This window comes from Nicotiana tabacum, chromosome 7 (assembly GCF_000715075.1).
Source record: "Nicotiana tabacum cultivar K326 chromosome 7, ASM71507v2, whole genome shotgun sequence".
Lineage (NCBI taxonomy): Eukaryota > Viridiplantae > Streptophyta > Magnoliopsida > Solanales > Solanaceae > Nicotiana > Nicotiana tabacum.
The window spans coordinates 96,136,588-96,146,265 of NC_134086.1; the positions used below are offsets into that span (position 1 = coordinate 96,136,588).

The 9,678-nt window shown below is 36.8% G+C and overlaps 1 long non-coding RNA gene across 1 annotated transcript; it reads right to left on the minus strand.

The window, feature by feature from the left end:
* Window positions 1-7,705: 7,705 nt before the first annotated feature.
* LOC107814082 (uncharacterized) lies at window positions 7,706-8,886 on the minus strand. The gene is made up of 2 exons (XR_001654484.2): window positions 8,540-8,886; window positions 7,706-8,085 (listed from the first exon to the last, which is right to left on the minus strand). It is a non-coding gene; the product is annotated as an uncharacterized LOC107814082 (long non-coding RNA).
* Window positions 8,887-9,678: the final 792 nt, after the last annotated feature.

Here is a 9,678-nt window from a genome sequence, read left to right on the forward strand (position 1 = left end):
TTCTTTATCTCTATTATGAGTTTGTAACTGTTTATTGATGAAATCTTTTGCTATTATATGTATTCCAATAGTAACGCGGTAGAGGCTTTTTTGAGCTAATAGTATACGGAGGATAATTTTAAACAATTTCTAATTGTAGAGGGGTATTTAAGGTACTTTTCCCTTTTGAAAGTATGAGCATCATCCTTCCAAAAATTACAATATCATTAGCTACTTGTTTGTCCTGTAGTTGCCATGCGTGTTTACTTGTAATGGTATAAAACTGAGTTAGAAGTTTCTAGAAAACACATTTTAGCAACCCATCTTACCATTCTTTCATAGGCAGTCATCAAGGGACTAGGTTCTCAGTTTAGCTTGATCAAGTCCAACTCTAGACAGTTTCTTTCAAAGTGCTCTCTTCTCAGTGCTTTGGTGAAGATGTCTTCTACCTGCTCCTCCGTCTTGCAGCAATTCATACAGAGGAGTCCCTTTCAGCATTGTCCTTCAAGAAATGATGTCGCACATCAATGTGCTTTCTCCCCTTATGATGAACCGGATTGTTTGCCATATTAAGGGCACTTGTGTTGTCACACAATAGTGGCACACAATTAGAGAATATACCAATGTCTTCTAATTGTTGCTTGATCCACAACAGTTGGGTACAACAGAAGGCAGCTACCACATATTCATCTTCTACAGTAGAGAGGGCCACAAAATTTTATTTTTTTGTACCATATAAATTCAAGTATGACCCTATAAAATATGGCATGTCAGATGTGCTTTTTCTATCCACAAGATAACCAACATAATCAGTATCAGCATACCCAATTAAGTTAAAATTATCTCCTAAGGGATAATAGAAGGTCAGGTCCTGCGTTCCTTTAAGATACCTTATAATTCTTTTGGCGGCTTTCAAATGAGATTCTATAGAACTTGATTGGAATCTAGAACACAACCCAACACTAAACACAATATCAGGTCTGTTGGCTGTTAGGTAAAAGAGAGATCCAATGATACCCCAATACATAGTTTCATTTATAGGGGAACCAAGTTCTCCCATGTCTAGACGAGTGGCAGTAGCAAAGGAAGTATCAATGGTCTTTGAGCTTTCCATCTCTTTTTTCAGAAGCTCCTTAATGTACTTCTGCTGACTTATCATAGTTCCCTTAGAGGTTTTCTTAACTTGTAGCCCAATAAAAGAAGTTCAGTTCCCCAATCATACTCATCTCAAATTCGCTTCCCATGAGCTTTGCAAACTCCTCACACAGTGAATCATTTGTTGCATCAAAAATGGTGTCATCAACATAGACTTGTACAATCAACAGGTTCCTCCCTCTTTTCTTTAGAAAAAGAGTGTTGTCAATTTTCCCTCTAGTGAAGCCATGCTCTAGAAAGAACCTGGACAATCTTTCATACCATACACGAGGGGCCAACTTCAATCCATATATAGCATTGTAAAGATTGAAGACATGTTCAGGATGTTCATGGCATTCAAACACAGGTGGTTATTTGACAAGGACTTCCTCCTTCAAGCATTCATTCAGAAATGTACTCTTAACATTCATTTGGAACAGTTTGAATTCCATATGAGATGCAAAAACACTGAGAATTCTGATGGTTTCCATTCTTACAATTAGAGCAAAAGTTTTATCATAATCAATTCCTTTTTCTTGATTATAGCCTTGGACCACCATCTTGGCTTTATTTCTTGTTGTATTGCCAAACTCTTCCAGTTTGTTTTTGAACACCCACCTAATTCTAATAACTGTTCTATCTGAGGGATGAGGAACCAGGTGCAACACTTTGTTCCTCTCAAATTAATGGAGCTCCTCTTGCATAGAAGCAATCCCCTCAGCATCTTTCAATGGTTCCTTGATATTTTTTTTTCGCCTCAATTTGGGACAAAAAACTGAGAAAGAAAGCATGTTTCTTGCCTTAGATCTAGTCTGAATCCTCGAATCCAAAGGAGTGATTACATTTTGAAGAGGATATGAGCTTTTGTGCATTCAGTTAGAAACCTGGATTTTAGGATGTGACGGACCAGGTTCCGCCATGTGAGAACCATCATTGGCATCAATGGAAGTGTGAATACCACTTCTTCGCTATACATTAGGAGTGCCTAATACAACATCAGCAACTCTATTGTCAACTCTTGTTGCTGTGATAGAGGGACCAGGTTCCTCTATGTCAGCTGGAAGTTCTACTACATCTTCTTCACTAGACTCCTTAACTTGACTCATTAGATCTGCCTTCCGGTTTGCCATAAAAAAACCTCTCCAGGGACCTTTGAATAATCTCCATCTTGATCATCCTTATCATGTGAATATTTTCCACTTGGGTGTTGAGATTCATCTAAGATTAAATATATACTTTTCTTTAGATATTGAGTCCTTTTATTGTAGACCATGTATGCTTTGCTTTGTGAAGAGTAGACAAGAAATATTTCTTCATCACTTTTAGCATCAAAATTTTCAAATGCTTCCTTACCATTATTGAGAACAAAACATTTGCATTCAAATGCTCTCAGGTAAGTCAGCTTTGGTTTTCTCCTATTAAGCAATTCATACAGGGTCTTGTTAAGCAGGGACCTGATCATGTACCTGTTAATCAAATAACAGACAGTGTTCACTACTTTAGCCCAAAAACTCTTTGATACACCACCGTCAATTAGCATCATCCTTGCCATATCTTCAAGAGTCCTATTTTTCCTCTCCACAACGCCATTTTGCTAGGGTGTTCTGGAGCAAAAAATGACTTATATCATTTTCAGCACATAATTCATCAAATTTTGCATTGTCAAATTCGGTGTTATGATCATATCTAATGCTCACAACATTATGGCTCATCTTTACTTGAATCTGCTTCACAAAAGCAGCAAAGACTTGAAGGGTTCATCCTTGGTTCTAAGAAATAAGATTCATGTTGATAGCTTATATGAGTCCACCAAACTATAGAGTACCTGGTTCCATATGAGACTGATACGTAGAATGCTGTAAAGGCTGAAAGTAAAGAAGGCAAGAGATTTTTCTACGTGAAAAAATCCCACACAAGGGGATCAAAAAACCACGACCTACTCTTGTAGGCTTTTAACTCAACTAACTTGTCATCTACCTCTTACAAGCCACTTTGCAAAAACCCTATTGCAAAGACTTTAAACTAATTTGTGATGCAACCACCACAAGCCACTCTCTTACTCTCCTAGTTACAGAGGATTTAACTTATGACTATTTCGAGTCACAACATAAACTCTAAAGTTTACGAATTTTGTTTGTTCCTAAAACAACGCTTCTAAGAAATCAAACTAGGAATTACAATGTAGAATAATTAACAAGATTACAACTCAACTATGGATATACATAAGATTTCGTTTAGAAACTGATCCTTAGTGGAGTTGTCTTTTTGTTCTTGACACACCAGTGATTTCAATGCCGGATCGATGCTTCTTCTTCTTGAGAGAATATCACTGAATGCACAAGTAATGGTGTGTCTTGCACCAGGTTGTTTTATCACAATAGATAGTGGTGTCAACTCTTGGTGTACTTTTTCTCAGTGAGAAGTGACTGTTGCACTGTCTACACAGCCACTACCGGGCAGTTGCGTTCCAGCTGGACTTTGTGCTTTATGTTAGGACATACCAATGGACCAGGTCCTGGTTGTGTTCCTCTTTTGTAATAGTTGTCAGATGGTCACTTTCTTCTGCTACGTTCCAACAGTACACTTGATATGTACTTATGTCAGAGAACTTCAAAGGAGCAGGTCCCTGTTGTGTTTCTCTTTATATTGAATGCGTACAGTCACTGACTTGTGCTTCTGTCAGAGAACCCTAAAGGACCAATGCATCGGGTCCCTGTTGTGTTCCTCCCTGTGGTTATTGATCCATTTGCTGATTTTCAGGCTTCGAACAGTTCACATGAGATGTGTATCCTGTGGGACAAGGTTCTCTATCTGGTTCTTCACAACAAGTTTGTTATATCATCAAAACATAAGAAACATAAGTTTACGACATTGAAAACCCATCACATGTGAATCTAGAATAGTCATCAACAATAACGAAGATGAACTTCTTTCATCCTCTACTGAGAATCCTCATAGGTCCACACAGATCCATATGAAGAAGATCCAGTGGTCTTGAGGTGCTCACTTCCTTATTTGGCTTGAATGAGGACCTGATTTGCCTCCCTTTCACACATACATCACACACTTTGTGATCTTTGAACATTGGCTTCGGCAACCCACGAACCAGGTCCTTCTTGATTAGCTTGTTCAATAGAGAAAAGCTTGCACGTCCCAATCTTATGTGCGATAGTTCAACATCATCATCGGTGGCACTCAGGCATGTAAGATCACCACCATTCAGAGAGTCAAAGTCTGCAACATAAATATTTTTAAACCTTTTTGCGATCAGAACCACTTCACCAGTATAAGTTTGGTGACAGTGTAAGACGTTGACAAGAACTCCATTTTGTTTCCTTTGTTGCAGATTTGAGAGATGCTCAGCAGGCTATATTTCAAGGTAATTCACATAATACACATTTTTAATTGAGTGAGTGAGTGAGTGTTTTTCCAATCTTTCCAACTTCCAGAATGTATCCCTTTTTTGTCATATTCAAAAGACACACTCCCACCTTGCAGAGCCTTGAGTGGAGGAAAATCGTCAATTCTTCCAGTCATGTGTTTAGAGCAGTCACTATCTATGTATCATTTTTGACTGTTTCCTTTCACTACTACCTGCACAAGAGAGTCATAGATTAGATTTAGGAACCCAAACAAGTTTGTGTCCCTTATAATGAGGAAAGGGGTGAATCAGACATCTTTTTGTCCATGCAGGAATCACACATTTCTTTTTAAGAGAATCAAGTTCCTTAGAAGTAGATACTTTTTCAACAAAAACTTTATTTTTCTGGTGGAATTGAAACTTTGCTTTGCATGAGTCTTTGTAATGACCAATCTTACCAAAGTGGGTTATTGAGAGCCTTTTCTTTGTGGAACATGATTCCCTACTTGTTCCCTCTATTACTTTTATACATGGAAGCGATTGTATCAAAGGACCAGGTCCACTTTAGAGATTTATCTAGATCATTTTTAATCCTGCTTAAATCTTTTTGAAGTTGTCTATTTCTTTCAAGTTCAGCAACAAGACTCAATTTTTCCTTTTTGAGTTCATTTTCAAGCTTAAGGTGTGCATCACTTGCCATTTCCTTTCCTTTAGAGAAGTTCATTCAATTTTCCATTGAATTTTTGAGGAGGATATTTTCTTTCTTTAATTCCTCTACTGTTTCATTCAGATCAACAACTACAACCAATAAATCATCTCTGATTTTCTATCTCTCTGATTTCCTCAGTTAAAATATTTTTATCATTTCTGAGATTGTGGTAAGCATCAATTAAGACATTAGCTAAAGATATCAGCTTCTTTTGAGAGTAAGACTTAATATTCCTTTGAACGTCAAGAAGTTTACCTTATTGTCATCATCATCTTCATCCTCATCAGATTTTCTCATCAGGGAAAATATGGAAACATATTTTGCAGCTTCGCTTTTAACGGTCATCATGGAGGTGTCTCGTTGTCATCATCACTGTTAGATTCACAAGAAGAATCTCCCCAGACATCAAGAGCTTGATTCACAACATTATCAGCGGCATCTTTTCTCTTGAACTTCATGTCAGGGACTGGATTCTTCTTAGCCGTCTTGTCCACATTGTATTAGTAATGATCCTAGTTGTGGAGAAGGCAATCGTTAATGAAATGTCCTGGCTTCCCGCACTTGTGACAACAATCATAATCTTTTGTGTTTCTACTAGAGCTGCCTTTCTTAGGAATTTCTCCATTTCTACGAACCATTATCTGAAATCTTCGTGTAAGATAGGCCATGTCAGCGTCATCACCACTTGAGTCACTGTTGTCTGCCTTAAGAACCAGGTTCTTCTCCTTTTTGGGTCTCTTCTTTCAAGATCTTTCTTATTTTTCATTTCATAGGTTTTCAGATTACAAATGAGTAGGTCAATCGTAAGCTACTACAGATCTTTGGCTTCCATGATAGCATTGACTTTGCTCTCTCAGGAACCAAATAACACACTCAGTATTTTTCTGACCAATTTGTTCCTTGGGATAATTTCTTCAAGGGAGTGAAGCTCATTGATAATGGAGGTAAAGCGAGTATGCATGTCCTGAATGGACTCATCCTCCTTCATCTTGAAGAGTTCATGCTCGTTAGTAAGAATGTCTATTTTTGATTGTTTGATTTGAGTAGCTCCCACATGTGCAGTTTGGAGAGACTTCCAGATATCCTTGGCAGATTGACAAGCTGAGATGCGGCTGTACTCGTCCGGTTCAATGCCACAAACGAGGATCTTCTTTGCCTTTAAATTTTTCTCAATGGCCTTATGATCAACATCATTATATTCCTTCCTTGTCTTTGGAACTGTTACCTCGCTAATGGTCTTCATGGGGACAAATAGTCCATCACAGATAACATCCCAAAGCTTTGAATCTTGTACCATGCTAAAATCATGGATTCTTGTCTTCCACCAACCATAGTATTGTGCATTGAATCTTTGTGGTATGTAGGTTGATTGTCCTTCTTCAAAATTTGGTGGAGCAGCCATGTAGATTCTTTCTAAGTGTTAACCTTATAAAAAGAACCTGCTCTGATACCAATTGATGTAAACTAAGGGTCCACCACACTGTATAGAAAACCTGGTTCTCTATTAGTTCCCACAGAACACAGCAGTAAGTAAATAACATAACGATATTTACGTGAAAAATTCTCAACTCACAAGATTAAAAGTCACGACCTACACTGGTAGGATTTCAACTTCACTAACTGAGCAAACTTTAGATTACAACCTATTGCAATCTAGGAATTAAACTCTTAATCCCTCACCTACTCATAATAACTATATTGCAAGCCTCTTTGTAATAAGTCTATTACAAAGCTAATCACTTGACTAAATCTAGTCAAAACAACCACACAGTTTATGGTTTACAAGATGTCCTACGAGATGCTTCTAAAAAGTTGAGCAGGAATTACAAGTAAATAACATGAACAAAGATACAACAATACTAAAGACACACGATTTAATCAATGTTGGGATCTGGTCCTTTGTTATGTTGTTGTTTTGTTCTTAAATGCCTTTGGGAGAATGAAGGCGACTGCACACTTGAGAGTAAATGATATTTAGGTTTTGCAAGTGTGTGTAATCCCTTGCCTAATGTTGGTAATATGTAAGTGAGGTCATCAAAGATGATGCAAGGGAATGTCTGGTACACAACATACTTCAACAGTGCTGCTGTACTGTTGCGTGTGCATTGCAACAGCTTTAACAACTGTAAGAGTTGACTTGTACTGTGATCGGAGGAACTAATATCTATTTGTTCTCTATGATGTTCCCTGATCTGATTTCATTCAGACTTGTACCAGATATTTGACTTGTTACTCTGAACACGGAGGAACCAATTGTATCAGGTTTTCTACCTGGTTTTCTTATGAAGTTTGTTAAATCATCAAAACAAAACAAAATTGCATGTGCATGCACTTGATGAAGAACGCAGTACCAGAAGGAGAAGAGCTGGTGCCAAACAGGGATATATCGATGAATCCAGGCATTACTGAAGCTGAAATAGTTCCAATCAATAATTCTCGACCAATATTAAATGTCACTTGGGTCAAGAAATTTTCAAGTGAGATTGGCTTATAAAGAGCTTATACGTTACTATGTGCTTTAATTTGTTATAACAAATTATTTATTATTCGACCTTTTAAGGTATTACAGCAAATTCATTATATATGAAGAGTTACCCACTACTGCATATCAACTTAATTCCATAGTACAAATCAACTAGTAATACGTTATCGTGGACGTTAAACTCTCATTATCACCGCATGTTTAACAAGAACGGTCCTTAACGTAATGAATTGAAATTTCAGCAGCTCTTGTACAAGGAAACGGAAAAAGAAGCAACGCCGTTACGTTGTACCATGAGAGCACAAAGGTACAACTAACATAATAGAAAACTAAGATCTAACATCGAAGAAGACATAGCTTGGAAAAAAGGAACTGGTACTATCCCATTGTCTTCCTTCGTCTCATATATTGTCATATCGCCTGAAACCAACCACGCACAGCGTTATTACTAGTGGTGGCAAAATGAATAAAAAAAATAATTATCCACTAGAAAAATAGATTGGATAATGAACTTTTTAAAAATGAATAAAATATAAAAAAGAATTATAGTATCCACTTAACAAATAATAACTAATGTGTTTAACTTTTACATTTATAAAAACTCAAATTAGGGATTTTTCAAGTTTGGCTGTTTGGGAGACTAAGAATTCCTTAACCTATTTTCTATCCGTATTAAATATGATTCGGATCTGAATAATTTTTCCGTTTTTGCATTACCTGTTCTGACCCGACCCATCCGTGTGCTACTCCTAGGTATTACTATCATAGATATCCAAGTGAAAAACATAAAGATATTTGAGATTGGCTTTTACTAAGAGAATATGGATAATGATAAGAAAAAGAGGAGGGTAATTAATTAGGACAGCTTAATTACCTGAGAATTTTAGCATGGTGGATGATAAATCTGGCAATACTCAAAGTAGGCAATGGCAAGTGGTTTGTCTGTGGCGACAGCGTGAACCCAACAAGGGCAGCTATCTTGAATGGCGGTGCGTAATATACGGCAGCACTTGTCAATGTCAGCAGTCTCTTCCTTCAAGCATTTTTCTATTTGTGTCTTAGCTTTGGCGCTGCAAGGATCCCCCCATGAGACGGTGGCGGTGATGGCCTCTGCTGCGCAAATCTGAATTGCAGCCACTATTACAATGAGCATTAACAGCCCTCTGCTTAGTCTTGCCATTTCTCTCTTTCTTTCTTTTAAAAGCTGAAGAGCTAATTAACAACCCCGTGCACGAGCTATCACTGATATTTATAGAGCAATATAAAGATTAAAGGGTATGAACATATTGATTTTGAGTTTACCTTAATACGCTAAATGTGTATAAATACTATCGTATAATTTTAGAAATAAATACAGTATAAGCTACCGATCAAAATAAGTTAGATTGATAATTTGAATAATAAAGTAAATAAAGTGTAAAATATACTACTAATAAAAACGAGGATAAACTTTTAGCGTAAAATATCAGCGAAGAGCAACTGAGTAGGTCCATGTACATTGGTAAGTGCATACTTTTTTCGTAGCACTATAAAAATACAAAGTTGATACTATTTGATTATTCACAGTTCCCTATACTAGATCTAAGCTTTTAAGTTGGTTTGAACCGTAATATCAACTACGTTTGAATGACAATAAAGTATATTTGTCCGGCTAACGTTGCCTTATTGTCTAGTGGAAGTTGGGGTGTTCAAAATCGAAAACCTAACCGTAAAAGTGACTTAATGACTTATTGGTATCAGGTTAACGATTTAATAGATGAGGAACGGATTAAAATTATTTTATTAACAGATTATCGGTTTGGAGGCAGATTATTCAATTTTTTTAATGAATAATCTGTTAATCCGTTAAGCATATATATATATATATATATATAATAAAAATTCCTTCCACACTTCCACTTCTAATAATCATTATTACTCTATTAGACTTTAGAAACCCTAACATCTAAAATTATTAATTTCCCTCGGAAGTCCGATCTCATAAGCAACAAGAAGTCACAACTCACAACTACT